The sequence below is a fragment of the Rutidosis leptorrhynchoides genome, chromosome 9 (genome assembly GCF_046630445.1).
Source record: "Rutidosis leptorrhynchoides isolate AG116_Rl617_1_P2 chromosome 9, CSIRO_AGI_Rlap_v1, whole genome shotgun sequence".
Taxonomy (NCBI): Eukaryota; Viridiplantae; Streptophyta; class Magnoliopsida; order Asterales; family Asteraceae; genus Rutidosis; species Rutidosis leptorrhynchoides.
In genome coordinates, this window is record NC_092341.1 from 55,401,842 (window position 1) to 55,424,502 (window position 22,661).

Consider the following 22,661-nt stretch of genomic DNA (forward strand, 5'->3'; position numbering starts at 1 on the left):
AATGAGAATTGCTATACGAATCATTGGGAATTAGCAATCAGTATTTTGAAATCTTGCAGCATGTCTGCGCCAACAGTTATATGTGTATATATAAAGTCTATCTTCTGGACTTAATTTGAATGTGAAGTTTCTGAAAAACACTCCGAACTACGAATTGGTTCTCCGAAAATGGAAAAAATGCTGATGAAGCAGCAAAAACTATAAACGACTTTAAATGGTAAAAGCTGGATGATAATGATGAAGTGTGCTGGCAAAGCGCAGAAAAGAGAAGTTTTGGAACTGGAAAACGGATTGAGCAAAGTAGGAAGGAGGCTTTGGACAAATTACAAAGACTGAACCTTGACTTTAAAGGATCCAAATGATTCAGTACCTGCTGAAGTCATTAACGAATACCTTGCTCCTGACTCTAAACCCCTGCGGACAATATTCTTCATCATCCTCTGATATTAGAAATTCTAAAATATCATCATATCTTTCATTATAAATATCCTCCATATTTCTGAAGATATTTTCTTAATTCTTCTTATTTGAAATCATTTACCTCTTCGCGCTATCTGTATTACATCATAAAAGAAACTATTTTAGTTTCTAAATTCTGAAAGATTCAAGTTTAAAATAGGAATATTTTGAAGTAGTGTTGAGAACTGAAGCATGAATTAGTATAATATAATGACACTTGATCAATATGATTATATTACAGTAAGTCATGCTGAGTTTTTAAATGGAACGTGATGATTCACAGATCATAACATCATCATGTGCCATGTTATACGACTCTTGTATTCTATTTAACCTCTAAAATATCAAAAAATTATTTCTTGATGATTCGGCCTTTTCCAAGGTATTCTAGTAATTTGACAAGTCAAGATCGTGCCATCACAATTTCCTTCCTAGAACATTAACAATGTTCATTCCGAAATTCATATCTGTGAATTCTGGACCATTACAAGCGGTGCTTAATCGCAAGAAGAAGAAACGAAAGGACAAAACTCCGAAATAGAAATTGGGGTATAAATTGCAGCAAATAAAAGAGAGCATTAACTGTGAATGATAATGATTATAGAAGACAGAAGCAGAGACTTTGAAATATAAGGGAACATATAAAGCTCAACGACAAACCAGAAATTATAAACCATATATCGATGCATATAGCAATATAAAGACACGGGAGAACTAGAAACACTATAAACCCAAGAGTATAGTAGAAGTAAATAGATTCTTCCGGCGGTAGATGAAAAAGAAGAATGACCGATATGAAAGTTAGAAGTATATCGAGAATCAGAGCTGGATGGAGCATATTGATGAATACTTTAAAATATGAGTTGAGGGGGAAAGAATAGAAGGTGATGAAACATGACTAGGAACTTAGAAATCAACAGATTTAACTCACACAATGGCAGAATAAGTGAATCAAACCCTCTAGTGAATAGGTTAAGTTTTTTTTGATTAATTTAGTCAAACCACAACTAAATCAAGTGTGATTAGATCAACACCTAGAGCTATTATTCACCACATGGGTGATTTGGACTGAGAGAGAATCGGAGGAGCTCACTAGATCTGAGTGTGTGTAACAAATAAGAGGCTTAACCTAAAATGAAGAACATAAGACTTTATATACCCCTGCTGTTGACTCACCCATACGATTCATTCATCACACGTACGAGTTGGCTTCATCAGCCGTACGGGTGATCACTCACTCGTGTCTTCTCATTTAGGTTGTAATTGTGACTTAGCTCAGCATCAACCGTGCGTATGAGCCTGTCAGCCGTACTAGTGAGGCTTCACTCGTACGTCTGACTAAGTTTAACATAGTCAAACATCTAAATCTCGTTCCTGCAGTTCCTGTAACCACATACAAACACAGGATAATAATGAGCAATCATGGTGGCTTGTAAACTGTTGTACCTGCAATGGACGTGGGTAGATGTCTACGGACTTGCATAAAATGCATCAACAGAAGGTGTGAGTTGTAAGGAAACGAAGAAGGTGAATTTATAAGAAAATCTCTGACAGAATAATTAAAATGGACAATCGCATTTAAAGCGGATCCTAATTTCCTTGATTACCGGAGAGTCAAATTTTATTAAGAAGATTTTCTTCAAATCCCTTGAAATCTGGGAATCAATCATATCTACGTCAAATGATAATATGAATCTACACTTACTCATTTCACTCTTCTATGTTAGCTTCATTCGTACTCTTCATATAAATGGATTGTTTATCCAAATTATTCACTGATGATAAAACTCTAATTTTCAGCCCGTATGTATCATGAAAACATACTTATTATCATTCACGACCTTTCCACTTAAATTTCGGGACGAAATTTCTTTAACGGGTAGGTACTGTGACAACCCGGAAATTTCCAACCAAATTTAAACTTTAATCTTTATATGTTTCCGACACAATAAGCAATATTTGTTAAGTTAAATTTCAAGAATTTTAAACTATGTTCATACATTCATTCAACTTCGACCAAGTTCCAACGATTCACGAACCATTAAACGAATATGATTATATATGTATATGTGTATATATATTATAACTTGAAACGTAAATGAAATATTATATTAAATACTTTATATGATTGTATCTGTTTCAAAATGTTTATCAATGGAATTAGAAGATAAGATCAACTGATTGAATTATCAGATATATTAAATTATGATTACAAGTCTCTGTTGAAAGGCCCACGTTGATTTGAGAAATCTTTCCATTTTAACAATATTCGGAAAATGGTAAAGTAATTTATAAATAAGAACAAATTGTCAATCATTGAGAACTAGACAAAGGATAGTGGAAGATTGAATCTCATAAAGACTCGATTGATCTATTTAGTTTCAAACGTACAAAAATGTTTTCAGTTTAAAAAGAACTTTATTATTAAAACGTATATAACTTTTATAAATATCTAGAACCACTTTTGACAACTCATTACTTAACTAGTATGATAAAGATAACGATATTTATATTTTATTTTATTAAATATATATAACGATTTAAATTAATATTATATATATTTATACGCGTATAATACGTACATAGTTTTATACTTTTACTATACTTAAACTTTACCTTTACTTTATTTTTACTTTACTTTAACTTTAATAATTCACTTTAATAATTCATACTTTAATAATTTATACTTTAATAATTCACTTTAATAATTCATACTTTAATAATTCACTTTAATAATTCATACTTTAATAATTCACTTTAATAATTCATACTTTAATAATTCATTTTAATAATTCAAAAATCTATTATAAATTGAATTCAATAGGTTTCATTATTTCATAGAAACTTGAAAATATTTTTCTCTAAACTCTCTCAATCGATTTACATATATATATTTACTCCGTATTATTTCAAGATATTATTAGTATACATAAAATATTACGACGGAGTGTTGTCTGAGTGATTTCGAAATTGTTTTTCGAGTAGGATAGGATTAAGGAAATTATGGGTTATAGCTATAGAGGTGATTGAGTATGGTTCATGGGTATGCTCGTGAGGTCAATATAGTGTTTATCATTTCCGTTGCGTCTACGTACCTTTCCTGCAATATTGAATCTCAATATTGATACGTGAGTACTCATAATTTAACTTTTACATACTAATAGTGTATCCTTGACTAGTGCTCGAGTATTTAGGATTATGCATGCTTGTACTTTTGATATTGCCCTTAGACAGGTTAGGTTGAATCTTGAATTAGTTACACTTGCGGTTGAGATAAGGTATAAGATATGCATGTCCTTGGAAAGCTAGCGAAAAATTAAGAACTTTTCCTTTAGATATCGAATGGTTTCGATGAACGGATTAGAAGTTATAATCAATTGAATTTCGATATTTTTATTAAAAATGATTATTATTATCGTCGTTTTTATCGTCGTTCTAGTTTTATCTTATTATTATCATTATTATTATCTTTATCAATAAAAGGGATTTATCATTAAAAATTGTTTTCTTTATTACTATCGTTAAAGTTATAATTAGTATTATTATTATTATTATCCCATTATCATTATCATTATTATTATTATTATTATTATTAGTATTATTATTATTATTATTATTATTATTATTATCATTATTAATATATATATATATATATATATATATATATATATATATATATATATCATTATTTAAAAATGGTTATTGTTATTGTTATTATTATTATTACTATATTATCATTAAGATAATTATTAGTATTATCGTTAATAATATTATAGTAACTATCATTATTAATATTAGTGCAATTAAAACAAATAATTGTAACACCTAAATATTTTGATTACTATTATTATCATTATTATGAACAAGATATAAAAGACGATTAAAAGCTGTTAAACGAAACGATTAGGAAATAATGAGTAAGAGTATCATGATGAAATTAAAATATTATAAGATATTAATTTAGATAAAATTATCGTTCTTATTATTTTTATCATTACTATTATTATTAAAAGTATCGTTAGTATTAAAACTATCATTTTAACAAAAATTATCATTTTAATAGAAATGTCATTGTTACTATAAAATATCATTATTATTATTATTTTAAATAGAATTATTATTTTAAAGATAATATTAAAAATTATCGTAAATATTAAAGTTATCATAATTAGAATTATCGTTTTGTCATAATGTCATCTTAGTAATTATAAATATTGATATTTTTATATTAATAATTATTATTACAAAATAATACAACTTTTACTTACTATCATTATAGATATTATTTTATCAAATAAATATGTGATACAAACATATTTTACTACGTGTAATAACTTACTTTAATAATACCTATCATATTATCTTTATGATATTAAATGAACCCTATAAATTTTATTACTTAATATATATAAAAGTATATTTGATTATATAAATTTAATATAAAATTTTATTTATTAATAAATAAATTATATTATTTACTCTAATAAATCTTTTTAAAATATTTAAAAATATAAAACGACGATATTTAAACTATATATTAATCATGTATAGATTTTTAGAAATTATTTTGAGTCAAATTTACTTTTGTTGACTTTTGCATATTAGTCTCGAGCATTAGGATTGTGGTACACTATGACTTGACCTAATTTGTTAGACAAATATTGACCAACATATAAATATATATAATTAATTTAGGTTCGTGAATCCGAGGCCAACCTTGCACTTGTTCAATGACGTTATATGTATTTTTACTACGAAATACAGTATGGTGAGTTTCATTTGCCTTTTTACCCTTTATATTTTTGGGCTGAGAATACATGCGCAACTTTTATAAATGTTTTACGAAATAGACACAAGTACGTGAAACTACATTCTATGGTTGAATTATCGAAATCGAATATGCCCCTTTTTATTAAGTCTGGTAATCTAAGAATTAGGGAACAGACATCCTAATTGACGCGAATCCTAAAGATAGATCTATTGGGCCTAACAAACCCCATCCAAAGTACCGGATGCTTTAGTACTTCGAAATTTATATCATGTCCGAAGGAGGATCCCGGAATGATAGGGGATATTCTTATATGTATCTAGTTAATGTCGGTTACCAGGTGTTCACCATATGAATGATTATTTTTGTCTCTATGCATGGGACGTATATTTATGAGAACTAAAAATGAAATTCTTGTGGTCTATTAAAATGATGGAAATAAATGATTATGATAAACTAATGAACTCACCAACCTTTTGGTTGACACTTTAAAGCATGTTTATTCTCAGGTGTTAAAGAAATCTTCCGCTGTGCATTTGCTCATTTTAAAGATATTACTTGGAGTCTTTCATAGCATATTTTGAAGAACGTTGCATTCGAGTCATTGAGTTCATCAAAGATTATTATTAAATCAATTTATAGTTGGATAGTGGATATTATGAAATGGTATGCATGCCTGTCAATTTTCGATGTAAAGAAAGTTTGTCTTTTAAAAACGAATGCAATGTTTGTAAAATGTATCATATAGAGGTCAAATACCTCGCAATGTAATCAACTATTGTGAATCGTTTATAATGTATATGAACGGGTCCTTTCAAAAGATGTCGTTTTCGAAATCTAGACAACTTAGATTGGCAAGCACGTTCAGAGAGTCTTGCTCGTCCGGCCGTTTTAGGGTGATCTTATGAATTTCAGCACAATCTGAAATCGAAGGTTATGCGCCGCCAAATGCTACACCATCTGGCGACGCATACTAATGATTTAAAAAAACGTGTTTAATGAAGTGACATTAGATTCAAATTTATACCCATTATATATAATTACATTGCGAGTGAAATCATAGGCCTTAAAACGATATATACCATGTAAAGTCATGCATACACAAAACTAATTATAAGATATAAATTGAAAACGTTCAAAGAGAACATTAAAAATGAGTAAAATGTCTTTTTTCGGCATCCTGACGACCTCGATGTCAAGACACTATCCAGGAGACTTGATGTTAGGGTCGTTTTAGGGTGATCTCGAGAATGTTAGTACAATCTGAAACCGAAGGTTATGCGCACCAAATGGTACTCCATCTGGCAGCGCATATTAATGATTTAAAAAATCGTGTTTAATGAAGTGACATTAGATTCAAATTTATATGCATTATACGTAATTAGATTGCGAGTGAAATAATAGGCCTTAAAACAATATGTACTAAGCTAAGTCATGCATACACAAAGGAATAATATGAATGAAATTCAAAACGGTCAAAATCGAAAAATAGTAAAATTGAAGGCTTTCGAGGTCTCTTTTCGAAAAATATTTTGGACAAGCCACCTACAGTAGTTTTCCAAAGGATAGATCCCGAAAAAATACACGATTTAAAAAAAAAACGGTGAATAAATCGGAGCTACCAGTCAAAAGATACGATAGATCGAACATTTTGGCCTAAGACATAAAACATCAAGCACCACGAACCGTCGGTAGTTTTAGGTGCGTGGTGTGATTCTGTGAGAAAAGATGTCTTTTTCGGAATCTAGACAACTTCGAATGGCAAGCACGTTCAGAGAGTCTTGCTCGTTCGGCCGTTTTAGGATGATCTTATGAATTTCACCACAATTTTAAACCGAAGGTTATGCACCGCCAAATGGTACTCCATCTGGCGGCGCATCTTAATTATTTAAAAAATCGTGTTTGATGAAGTGACATTAGATTCAAATTTATATGCGTTATACGTAATTACATTGCGAGTGAAATAATAGGCCTTAAAACAATATGTACTATGCTAAGTCATGCATGCACAAAAGGAATAATACGAATGAAATTCAAAACGGTCAAAAACGAAAAAAGGCAAAATTGAAGGCTTTCGAGGTCTCGTTTCGAAAATATTTGGGACAAACTGCCTACGGTAGTTTGCCAACGGATAAATCCCGAAAAAAATACACGATTTGAAAAAAACGGTGACTAAATCGGAGCTACGAGTCAAAAGATATGATAGATCGAACATTTTGGCCAAAGACACAAAACATCAAGCACCATGAACCGTCGGTGGTGTTAGGTGTGTGGTGCGATTCTGTGAGAAATGATGACTTTTTCGGAATCTAGACAACTTCGAATGGCAAGCACGTTTAGAGAGTCTTGCTCGTTCGGCCGTTTTATGGTGATCTTATGAATTTCAGCAAAATCTGAAACCGAAGGTTATGCGCCGCCAAATGGTACACCATCTGGCGGCGCATACTAATAATTTAAAAAATGTATTTAATGAAGTGACATTTGATTCAAATTTATACCCGTTATACATAATTATATTGCGAGTGAAATTATAGGCCTTAAAACAATACTTATCATGCTAAGTCAATTATACACAAAAAGAATAATATGAATGAAATTCAAAATGGTCAAAATCGAAAAAAGCAAAATTGAATGCTTTCGAGGTCTCGTTTTGAAAAATATTTCGGACAAACTGCCTACGGTAGTTTGCCAACGGATAGATCCCAAAAAAAATACACAATTTGAAAAAAACGGTGACTAAATCAGAGCTACGAGTCAAAAGATACGATAGATAGAACATTTTGACCAAAGATACAAAACACCAAGCACCACGAACCGTCGGTGGTGTTAGGTGCGTGGTGCGATTATGTGAGAAAAGATGTCTTTTTCGGAATCTAGACAACTTCGAATGGAAAGCACGTTCAGAGAGTCTTGCTCGTTCGGCCGTTTTAGGGCGATCTTATGAATTTCAGCACAATTTTAAACCGAAGGTTATGCGCCGCCAAATGGTATACCATCTGGCGGCGCATACTAATGATTTAAAAAAATGTGTTTAATGAAAGGACCCGTTCATATACATCATAAATAATTCACAATAGTTGATTACTTCGCGAGGTATTTGACCTCTATATGATACATTTTACAAACATTGCATTCATTTTTAAAGGACAAACTTTCTTTACAACGAAAGTTGACGGCATGCACACCATTTCATAATACATCCAACTATAATTGACTTAATAATAATCTTGATTAACTCAATGACTCGAATGCAACGTCTTTCAAAATATGCCATGAATGACTCTAAGTAATATCCTTAAAATGAGCTAATGCACAGCGGAAAATTTCTTTAATACATGAGAATAAACATGCTTTAAAGTGTCAACCAAAAGGTTGGTGAGTTCATAGGTTTATCATAACAATCATTTCAATATATTAATAGACCACAAGATTTCTGTTTATAAATATATGTACACTCGCAAGTGTATAAAATTATTCTATAAGTTGTAGGCATCCGGTAACAAGCCTTAACGTTCATGTTTTACCCTCTGAAGTACACCAGATCTGGTGTATTTAAAATAACCTCGAAGTACTAAAGCATCCCATAGTCAGGATGGGGTTTGTCAGGCCCAATAGATCTATCTTTAGGATTCGCGCCTACCGTACATAGACAAGTAGTTTAATGTTACCAAGCTAAGAGTATATTTCTGGTTTAAACCCACGTAGAATTAGTTTTAGTACTTGTGCCTATTTCGTAAAACATTTATAAAAACAGCGCATGCATTCTCAGTCCCAAAAATATATATAAAAGGGAGTAAATGAAACTCACCATACTGTATTTCGTAGTAAAAATACATATAACGTCATTTAACAAGTGCAAGGTTGGCCTCGAATTCACGAACCTATATTAATTATATATATTTATATGTTGGTCAATATTTGTCTAACAATTTTTGGTCAAGTCATAGTGTACCACAATCCTAATGCTCGAGACTAATATGCAAAAGTCAACAAAAGTCAACTTGACCCAAAATGACTTCTAAAATTTATACGTGTTTATTATATAACTTAACTATAGTCGTTTTATATATTTAAATATATTTATTAGATTTTATAATAATAAAAGTCATTTATTAATAAAAATTTATATTAACGTTTATATATGATAAAATATACTTTTATATATCTTAAGTAGTAAAATTTATAAAGTTCACTTAATATAGTAAAACTATAGTGGTAAGTATTATTAATGTAATTATATTACGCGTGGTGAAAAATATCTTTGTATCCCCTATTTATTTGATAAAATAATATTGATCATCATAATAATAAGTAAAAGTTGTATTATTTTGTAATAATAATTATTATTATTCTATAAAAAAAATAACAATATTTATATTTACTAAAAATGTTATTATGATAAAATGATAATACTAACATAATAGTAATAATGATATTTTATAATAACAATGATATTTCTATTAAAATAATAACGACGATAGTAATAATAATCATTTTAACAATAATACTAAAATTCAGTTGACTATAACTTCTAATCCGTTCATCGAAACCATTCAATATCTAAATGAAAAGTTCTTAATTTTTCGCTAGCTTTTCAACGACATGCATATCATATACCCTATCTCAGTAGCATATGTATCTAATTCAGGATTCAACAAACCTATCTAAGGACAATATCGAATGTACAAGCATGCATAATCCTATATACTCGAGCACTAGTCAGGGATACACTATTGATATATAAAAGTTAAGTTATGAGTGCTCACGTATCAATATTGAGATTCAATATTGCAGAAAAGTACGTAGACGCAACGGAGATGATAAACACTAGATTGACCTCACGAGCATACCCATGAACCATACCCATCACCTCCATAGCTATAACCCATAATTTCCTTAGCTTCGACTCATTAAAAAAAACTATTTTGAAATCACTCGGACAGCACTCCGTCGTAATATTTTATGTATACTAATAATATCTTGAAATAATACAGAGCAAATATATATATATATATATATATATATATATATATATATATATATATATATATATATATATATATATAAATCAATTGAGAGAGTTTAGATAAATATATTTTCAAGTTTCTATGAAATAATGAAACCTATTGAATTCTATTTATAATCTATTTTTGAATTATTAAAGTGAATTATTAAAGTATGAATTATTAAAGTGAATTATTAAAGTATGAATTATTAAAGTGAATTATTAAAGTATGAATTATTAAAGTGAATTATTAAAGTATGAATTATTTAAGTGAATTATTAAAGTATGAATTATTAAAGTTAAAGTAAAGTAAAAGTAAAGTAAAGGTAAAGTTAAAGTATAGTAAAAGTATAAAAACTATGTATGTATAATACGCGTATAAATATATATAATATTAATTTAAATCGTTATATATATTTAATGAAATAAAATATAAATATCGTTATATTTATTATACTGGTTAAGTAATGAGTTGTCAAAAGTGATTCTAGATATTTATAAAAGTTATATACGTTTTAATAATAAAGTTCTTTTTAAACTAAAAACGTCTTTGTACGTTTGAAAATAGATTAATAGAATATTATGGAAACCAATTCTCCACTAACTTTTGTCTAACTTTCGTAAATGACACTTTTTGTTTTTATTTATAAATAGCTTTACAAATTATTCCGAATATCGTTAAGAGGAATAGATTTTCTCAAATCATAGTGGACCTCTCAACAGAGACTTGTAATCATAATTCAATGTTTCTGATAATTCAATCATTTAATATATATATATTTTTTAATTTCTTTGATAATCGTATTGAAACAAATACGTTCATATAAAGCATTATACGTTTAAATACTTTGTTGACATTTTCAATTTATAATATATACATATATACATACATGTTCATTTATTGGTTCGTGAATCATTGGAATTTGGTCGAGGTTTAAATGAATGTATAAACATAGTTTAAAATCCTTGAGATTTAACTTAACAAACATTTTTTATCGTGTCAGAATAATATAAAGATAAAGTTTAAATTTAGTCGGAAATTTCCGGGTCGTCACAGTACCTACCCGTTAAAGAAATTTCGTTCCCGAAATTTGATAGAGGTCGTCATGGCTAACAATGAGAATGTTATTATGACGATTATAAAGTTTTATCATGTCTAAGAAGTATGAATAAAATAATTTGATTACTCGAAGCGTATGAGGGAAGTTATCGTAAATGAAGGAAATAAGAATATAGTGATTCGTCATATCTTTTGACGTCATCACAATTGATCTCCGAATTTAAAGAAAATCTTTGTAATCTATATTGGATTTGATGCTTCGGTGATTAAGGAGATTATGATTCTCTTCGAATTAATACGATAATCCATCTTGATTTCTCTGTCGAGTATTTTACTCTAAATCCACCTCCTCCGTTTCCTTACAACTCACACCTTCTATTCTTTCTCCCTCAACTCATATTTTAAAGTATTTGTCAATATGCTTTGTCCAGTACTGATTCTCGATATACTCCTCACTTTCATATCTGTTGTTCTTCTTTTTCATCTGCCTCCGGAAGAATCTATTTACTTCTACTATACTCTCGGTTTTATAGTGTTTTTAGTTCTTCCGTATCTTTATATTGCTATATGCATCGATATATATGGTTTATAATTTTTGGGTGGTTGTTGGGTTTTATATCTTCCCTTATATTTCAAAGTCCCTGCTTATGTCTTCTATAATCATTGTCATTCACAGTTAATACTCCCTCCTATTTGCTGCGATTTATACTCCAATTTCTATTTTGGAGCTTTGTCCTTTGGTTTCTTCTTCTTGCGATTAAGCATCGCTTGTAATGGTCCATAATCCACAGATATAAATTTAGGAATAAACATTGTTAATGTTCTAAGAAGGAAATGGTAATGGCACGGTCTTGATTTGTTAAATTACCAGAATACCCTGGAAAAGACCGAATCATCAAGAAATATTTTCTTGATATTTTAGAGGTTAAATAGTATACAAAAGTCGTGTAACATGGCACATGATGATGTTATGATATGTGAATCATCACGTTTCATTTAAAAACTCAGCATGACTTGCTGTAATATAATCACGTTGATCAAGTGTCATTATATTATACTAACTCATGCTTCAGTTCCCAACACTACTTCAAAACATTCATACTTTATACTCGAAGGTTTCAGAATTTAGAAACTAAAACAGTTTCCTTTATGATGTGATACAGATAATGCAAGGGGATACATGATTTCAGATAAGAATGATTATGAAAATATCTTCAGAAATATGGAGGATATTTATAATGGAAGATACGATGATATCTTAGAATATTTAAGATAAGAGGATGATGAAGAATATTGTCCGCAAGGATTTTAGAGTAAGGAGCAAGGTATTTATTAAGGATTTCAGCAGACACTGAATCATTTGGATTCTTTGAAGGTAGATTTCGTCCTTGTGATTTGTCTACAGCCTCCTTCATACTTTGCTCAATCCATTTTCCAGTTTCAAACCTTCTCTTTTTCTCAGCTTTACCACCTTACTATTCTTTATCATCAAACTTTTTAATGTTAAGATCGTTTGATGCTTCGTCAGCATTTCAAGAACTAGTTTGCAGTTCAAAATATTTTTCAGAACTTCACATTCAAAGTATGTAAGTCCAGGAGATAGACGTTTTATGTACACATATAACTGTTGGCGTAGACATGCTGCGAGATTTCAAAATATTGTTTACTGATTTCTGATGATTCATATGACAATTCTCGTTACAAGATGCGAATGAGTAAATGATATGATTTCAATAAATATAATGATTTTTCGAAAGTCAAAGATAATTGAAGTTGTTGGTAAGTTTATTGCTAAGGTGGCGAGACATGAAAGGTTCCCCAGTAACGATGCCGAAAGGGCAATGTATCTATCGAGGTTATAATAAGATTAGTCCGACTGAAAAGTCGAAGTTGACTTGCTGGAGCTATGATAAAACTGGCTACTTTGAAAAGGAATTGAAAATTCATTTTAGCTAATAAATGCCAAAGGGTCTGACACGGATACGCGTCGAACTATGACTTTGGCTTCGAGAGCTTTTTAGGTACATAACTGTGGGTAATATATGGTTGGATCATCATCTCGATTGTTCATTGTTTGAAGTGTCTTCAAAAACTTTGGAGAGTTTGAACACAGTTTGTAATCGTTAATATACATATGATGTTCTAACACAGTTTTGAAGTCAAAGTATAGCTTTGAAAGATGTAGGAATCTAAGAGTGATGTCTTCTGTTAAATCATGACTTGGATTTTGATTTGTCAAAATCAGAATGCGTAATCAAATTTGGGTGAGGATGGTTGTTTTGATTTCTATACAAGAATGTATATTGTTGTGAGATTAGGGAGTATAGTTGATGATTTGCTTAATCAGATTCGAAAAATGTAACATATTAATTGTGAATTTATATATCTCTCGGGTATTACCTACCCGTTAAAAATTTTTTCACAATTAATATTTTGTACAACAGAATTTTATTACAGTCTTTATGAAAATATATATGTGCATATTTTCTTCAGATGTAACATAGATTTAATGAGTTAATATTAAATTAAACTCATTTGATTTACGGTTGAAACTAGAACTGAATAATCCCTAAAGACTTCAGAAATTACATAACTTTTACGGAGTATTTATTCAATAAAATTGAAATTATAAATTAATATTTCGTTATTTGTTGGTGTTTGTGGAATTCTTGTAAATTTCGCAAGGTACGAATAATGTTATTTGAAAAGTTTCGAGTACATCGACGATGAAAGTGAAAAATCAAACTTATATTTGAATAATTCATTTGATTTATTATGAATTGGGATTTATTGAATTGAGGCAGAGATTGTAGTTAATGATGGTTAAGTTGTGAACGAAGGACGTACATTATTGCATATTAGTAACATGAATTAACCGAGTAGTTAAGATTCACACATAATAGCTTAGTACGAAAATATTTATTATGGTCTAAAAATTTATATATATAAGATATACATATAAATCCTTCAGTGAAAATGAGTTAATACTTCATAACTCATTGATATGACATACTTATTGTTGATTTATAATGATGTCCACGGTGATTCTTGAACTGACGGAGTTTGTGATGTTATAGGTGCTGCTGATTCTGACAACGCTGATGGCACTGACTATACTGGTGATGTTCATGGTACTGTTGATGCTGATGGTAAGTCAAGTCTAGCTTGTAAACCACACATCATTCTTGTCAGGGTTTCTGTGATGACCCGGAAATTTCCGATCAAATTTAAACTTAAATCTTTATATGTTTCCGACACGATAAGCAAAATCTGTAATGTTGAGTCTCGAAAGCTTTGAAATCTAAATTCATGTAATCAATTACCCTTTGACTATTCCCGACAATTCACGAACAATTATTTTTAAATAAATATGTATGCATATATATATATATATATATATATATATATATATATATATATATATATATATATATATATATATATATATATATATATATATATATATAAATGTAAATATATATATATATATATAATAAATTGAAACTATAAAAATATAATTTTAACATTTGAATTAAATATGTAAGATAAGATACAAAATAATTAATTATGAATATATAAATATATATGATTTATATTATTAATTTTTTGTAATATATATAAAATATATAAATATTAAATACATGTTATCATATAATATAATACTATATAAATGTAACTTTAATATATTAAAAGTAATTAAAGGTTTAATTATAGATATTATCTTATTATTATTATTAATATTAATATCAGCATCAGCATTATTAATTAAATTATAATATGAATGTGATATATTTAAATTGTTATAGTTATTATTGTTATTATTAGAAATATTGATATTATTATCAATATTATAAATTTTATTATTATTATTGTTACATATATAATAATAATTATTATTAATATATATTTATTTATTTATTAATACCAATTATAAATAATCAGATATATTTAAGATCAATTTTATTGTTATTATCATTATTAAAATCGTTATTGTTGATATCATTATATTATTATTATTAATTTTATCAATATTATTATTAATAGTATTATTATTAATATTAGTTTTATTATTATTGTTAGTATTTTGATTAAAATTATTATAATTATAATTATTAAATATTAATTCATTATTTATAAATATTAATTATGTAAACCTGTATATATAAAGATTTAGTAAATCAGGGTTAATTTCATGTCATTTTCCAACTGTTATTGATTGATAAACTCGTACAAATTAAATTTCAATAAAAACAAATTCAGTTTAACATCAAAATCCAATTCGTACCAATCTGTGTTGAATTATGAAAATCCAAATAGTTGTTAACAATCACACTCAACCTTTTATATTTTTTTATATTTTCTGCTGTCCTTGGGAATACTTTTCTATCGATCGAATTGGCTGTATAACAACCGAATTACTCAAGGATTTTAATTAACACATTCAGTTTCTCATTTTCACTATCCATTATCAATCACAACCACCATCAAATTATCTCTCTCTCTCTCTATTCTCTTCCTCGATGGAACAACCCATGTACCAACCACCACTACAAGTAACCTTCGATAGTTCCGGGTTCTTGTTTGAAACTAATCAACAATCCAAAAACCGAAACCCACCTTCTTTGTTGTTATTCCCTCCTGTAACCGTCACCACAAATAACCGATGCTGTCTTCGTTTCTCTTTCTATCACGATCAAACAACAACCACGATATTTACATGTAGCTATATATTTTTTTTTAAAAAAAACACAAACCACCTTCCATGTTTCCTTCTACTGCTACCATTTACTATCTTTCTGTCTCCTAAATCGAATGCCATAACAACCAAAGACTGCTGCAACTCCTAATTAATTTTGATAATAACCAACCATGAAACTACCCCAAAACCATATAACACTACTCCACTTCTTACACCACCCTCTGAAATCATTTTAACCTATTCAATTTTACAAATGACTCATGCGAATAAAGATGACTATATATTTCTGTATCTGGCCGACAAACCTTGATAAAGTTATCCACTTACAATTATTTTTTTTGCTAGTGGATTATGAGTGGAAATGATTTACGAAGCATGCAATTTAATAGAGCAAGAAAACGACTCACTCACTTCACATCATCCTTTAATTACGCTATATTATTTTTTTTTTATTTCAATTTTCCATTCCATCCCAAAGTAGCAAGACACCCACTATATCCCTCGTCCACTTCAATTTTTTTTTTTGTTTGAGACCTTACGAAATCCAAACAGCCTAAAGTTGTAGAGTATTAAAAAAAATAATAAATATTCTTTATAAAAAGCCTTGTAAAGTTCGGGACTTAAATGGAGCATGTGGGACAACTCAAGACTCATGGCCGACCAAGACAAATTGGTTGTATTACAATATATTTTTTTTGGAGAAAGTTTAAAAGAGACAAGCAAACAGGCGAATAAGGGTTAAAAGAAATTAGGGAACTACATATAACAGAAAAACAATAGACAGAGGGATGGTTTGGGAGTGTGTGATGGGAACAAGAGGTCGCGGGTTCGAGTCTTAGTTGGGGCATTTCTTTTTAGAAAAAGAAAAATGGAATCAGTTAATACAAATTTAACATAGATAGGTTCTGATTTTATAAGAAAAGTAAAGACAGTTTGATGGTTTAAGGTGTTGTGCGTATAGCGAGAGGTCTTGAGTTCGAGCCCTGTCTAAGGCAGTTATTTTCTTTTTGGAGCTTTCTCATGTGAGGTAGTATTACTATTACTCTTATTATTATTATTATTATTATTATTATTATTATTATTATTATTATTATTATTATTATTATTATTATTATTATTATTATTATTATTATTATTATTATTATTATTATTATTATTATCACTATTATTATTATTAGTATTATTATTATTATTATCATTTTTAATATTATCATTATTATTATCAATATTATTAGTAATATTATTATCATTATAAGTATTATTATTTTTAGAATCATAGCTATTATTATTATTATCATTATTAAGTATAATTACTAATATTATTATTATAAAATAATACAACCTTTTATGTATTATTAATAATATTATTTTATCAAATGATTTTTAGTTACATAACACTATAGTTAAAACATATAACCTATCTATATTAAGGTTTTATAATAAATACTAATTATTTAGTTAAAGTACATAAAATAGAAATATTTAAATTACTTATTGATAAAATATATAATCTAACAATTATATTACTAATAATATGTAAATTTAGTTGTTCGATTACAAGTATGTGTGCTAATATATATGAATAATATAGGTTCGTGAATCCGAGGTCAACCCTACACTTGTTTAATGTCGTCGTATGTATTTTTACTACAAAATACAATAAGTGAGTTTCATTATTCCCCTTTTTAAATGCTTTTGCAATATATATTTTTGGGACTGAGAATACATGCGCTGCTTTTATAATTGTTTTACGAAATAGACACAAGTACTTAAAACTTCATTCTATGGCTGGATTATTAAACCGAATATGCCCCTTTTTAGTCTGGTAATCTAAGAATTAGGGAACAGACACCCTAATTGACGTGAATCCTAAAGATAGATCTATCGGGCCCAACAAGCCCCATCCAAAGTACCGGATGCTTTAGTACTTCGAAATTTATATCATGTCCGAAGGAGGATCCCGGAATGATGGGGATATTCTTATATGTATATTGTGAATGTCTGTTACCAGGTGTTCAATCCATATGAATGATATTTTTGTCTCTATGCATGGGACGTATGTTTATGAGAAATGGAAATATGAAATCTTGTGGTCTATTAAAATGATGAAAACGATTGTTTATGTTAAACTAATGAACTCACCAACCTTTTGGTTGACACTTGAAAGCATGTTTATTCTCAGGTACGAAAGAAATCTTCTGCTGTGCATTTGATCATTTTAAAGATATTACTTGGAGTCATTCATGACATATTTCAAAAGACGTTGCATTCGAGTCGTTGAGTTTATCAAGATCATTATTAAGTCAATTATAGTTGGATATATTATGAAATGGTATGCATGTCTGTCAACTTTAGATGTAATGAAAGATTGTCTTTTCAAAACGAATGCAATGTTTGTAAAATGTATCATATAGAGGTCAAGTACCTCGCGATGTAATTAACTGTTGTGAATCGTTTATAATTGATATGGACTTCGTCCGGATGGATTAGGACGGGTCCTTTCAGTTTCTACTCTTCCTTCTATCATTTGGGTTCACTCATCTAATTTATGGTTAGGGCTAGAATAGATAATCTCTAAGACTTTAGAGACTACATAATCGTCTCAAAATGTTTCTCCAATGAAGTTATGAATCAATACTTCATCGTTTGTTGTTGTTGGTATTCCTTGGTATCTATAGAGTGTATATCATTGGTACTCGTGGGATATAGGTTGTGATGTTGAAGTGTGGGATGCGGATGTTACTGTTGGTGTTGGTGATGGTACTGTTGGTGTTGCTGATGGTGGTACTGGTTATGATGCTGGTGCTGTTGTTGGTGTTTGTAACCCTTGCACCATATTTTCTAAAGCCACTACTCGAGCGCGAAGTTCATTGACTTCTTCTATTACACCGGGGTGATTGTCGGTTTGGACGAGTGGATAAATAAAATCTAGAATTTGATGTAGTATATAATCGTGATGAGATACTCTGGAAATGAGAGAGAAAATGGTGTTTCGGACCGGTTCGCCAGTAAGTGCTTCAGGTTCATCGCCAAGAGGGCAATGTGGTGGATGGAAGGGATCACCTTCTTCTTGTCTCCAATTATTGAGGAGGCTACGAACCCATCCCAATTCATCCAGAATAGATGATGGCTAATTGGTTGATCCATTCCGGTCACACTGCTTTCGGAGCTTGAGTAGGATTCCATCTCGGAATTCGAGGGACTTGAACTAATGACGAATTCCATTTCGTTCGATTAAATAAAGGATTTTTCGATATGAAATGATTTTCCGGCTATCAGGTGGTATTCTAATTACATAGAATATCTATATATATAGCGCCAAAGATTTCGTAGATTACGGAGGAATTTACGGGATATGTCAGGCAAAGTTTACAGTAACAGTTGCGCTAAGATATGGATTAGCAGATACGCTAAGATATGAATTTTGTCTATACACTATTCTTGCAATCAATGCAGTAAGACGTGTATAGACTAAGAATGATAAGCAGGCAATTTCCGACAAAAATGATAAGCAAAACTTTTGACATGCAGACACGGTCAAAGTCCAGGCTCACTAATGCATCCTAACGACTATTAGTTAGACACACTAATGCAGACCTGGTTTGCTAAGACCACCGCTCTGATACCAACTGAAAGGACCCGTTCATATACATCATAAATGATTCACAATAGTTGATTACATCGCGAGGTATTTGACCTCTATATGATACATTTTACAAACATTGCATTCGTTTTTAAAGGACAAACTTTCTTTACAACGGAAGTTGACGGCATGCACACCATTTCATAATACATCCAACTATAATTGACTTAATAATAATCTTGATTAACTCAATGACTCGAATGCAACGTCTTTCAAAATATGCCATGAATGACTCCAAGTAATATCCTTAAAATGAGCTAATGCACAGCGGAAGATTTTTTTAATACCTGAGAATAAACATGCTTTAAAGTGTCAACCAAAAGGTTGGTGAGTTCATAGGTTTATCATAACAATCATTTTAATATATTAATAGACCACAAGATTTCCGTTTATAAATATATGTACACTCGCAAGTGTATAAAAGTATTCTATAAGTTGTAGGCACCCGGTAACAAGCCTTAACGTTCATGTTTTACCCTCTGAAGTACACCAGATCAGGTGTGTTTAAACAGATCAGGTGTGTTTAAAATAACCTCGAAGTACAAAAGCATCCCATAGTCAGGATGGAGTTTGTCAGGCCCAATAGATCTATCTTTAGGATTCGCGCCTACCGTACATAGACAAGTAGTTTAATGTTACCAAGCTAAGGTTATATTTCTGGTTTAAACCCACGTAGAATTAGTTTTAGTACTTGTGCCTATTTCGTAAAACATTTATAAAAACAGCGCATGTATTCTCAGTCCCAAAAATATATATATAAAAGGGAGCAAATGAAACTCACCATACTGTATTTCGTAGTAAAAATACATATAACGTCATTTAACAAGTGCAAGGTTGGCCTCGGATTCACGAACCTATATTAATTATATATATTTATATGTTGGTCAATATTTGTCTAACAATTTTTGGTCAAGTCATAGTGTACCACAATCCTAATGCTCGAGACTAATATGCAAAAGTCAACAAAAGTCAACTTGACCCAAAATGACTTCTAAAATTTATACGTGTTTATTATATAACTTAACTATAGTCGTTTTATATATTTAAATATATTTATTAGATTTTATAATAATAAAAGTCATTTATTAATAAAAATTTATATTAACGTTTATATATGATAAAATATACTTTTATATATCTTAAGTAGTAAAATTTATAAAGTTCACTTAATATAGTAAAACTATAGTGGTAAGTATTATTAATGTAATTATATTACGCGTGGTGAAAAATATCTTTGTATCCCCTATTTATTTGATAAAATAATATTGATCATAATAATAATAAGTAAAAGTTGTATTATTTTGTAATAATAATTATTATTATTCTATAAAAAAAATAACAATATTTATATTTACTAAAAATGTTATTATGATAAAATGATAATACTAACATAATAGTAATAATGATATTTTATAATAACAATGATATTTCTATTAAAATAATAACGACGATAGTAATAATAATCATTTTAACAATAATACTAAAATTCAGTTGACTATAACTTCTAATCCGTTCATCGAAACCATTCGATATCTAAATGAAAAGTTCTTAATTTTTCGCTAGCTTTTCAACGACATGCATATCATATACCCTATCTCAGTAGCATATGTATCTAATTCAGGATTCAACAAACCTATCTAAGGACAATATCGAATGTACAAGCATGCATAATCCTATATACTCGAGCACTAGTCAGGGATACACAATTGATATATAAAAGTTAAGTTATGAGTGCTCACGTATCAATATTGAGATTCAATATTGCAGGAAAGTACATAGACGCAACGGAGATGATAAACAATAGATTGACCTCACGACCATACCCATGAACCATACCCATCACCTCCATGGCTATAACCCATAATTTCCTTAGCTTCGACTCATTAAAAAAACTATTTTGAAATCACTCGGACAGCACTCCGTCGTAATATTTTATGTATACTAATAATATCTTGAAATAATACAGAGCAAATATATATATATATATATATATATATATATATATATATATATATATATATATATATATATATATATATATATATATATATATATATATAAATCGATTGAGAGAGTTTAGAGAAATATATTTTCAAGTTTCTATAAAATAATGAAACCTATTGAATTCTATTTATAATCTATTTTTGAATTATTAAAGTGAATTATTAAAGTATGAATTATTAAAGTATGAATTATTAAAGTGAATTATTAAAGTATGAATTATTTAAGTGAATTATTAAAGTATGAATTATTAAAGTTAAAGTAAAGTAAAAGTAAAGTAAAGGTAAAGTTAAAGTATAGTAAAAGTATAAAAACTATGTATGTATAATACGCGTATAAATATATATAATATTAATTTAAATCGTTATATATATTTAATGAAATAAAATATAAATATCATTATATTTATTATACTGGTTAAGTAATGAGTTGTCAAAAGTGATTCTAGATATTTATAAAAGTTATATACGTTTTAATAATAAAGTTCTTTTTAAACTGAAAACGTCTTTGTACGTTTGAAAATAGATTAATAGAATATTATGGAAACCAATTCTCCACTAACTTTTGTCTAACTTTCGTAAATGCCACTTTTTGTTTTTATTTATAAATAGCTTTACAAATTATTCCGAATATCGTTAAGAGGAATAGATTTTCTCAAATCATAGTGGACCTCTCAACAGAGACTTGTAATCATAATTCAATGTTTCTGATAATTCAATCATTTAATATATATATATTTTTAATTTCTTTGATAATCATAATGAAACAAATACGTTCATATAAAGCATTATACGTTTAAATACTTTGTTGACATTTTCAATTTATAATATATACACATATACATACATGTTCATTTATTGGTTCGTGAATCATTAGAATTTGGTCGAGGTTTAAATGAATGTATAAACATAGTTTAAAATCCTTGAGATTTAACTTAACAAACATTTTTTATCGTGTCAGAATAATATAAAGATAAAGTTTAAATTTAGTCGGAAATTTCCGGGTAGTCACATTTAATGAATTGAC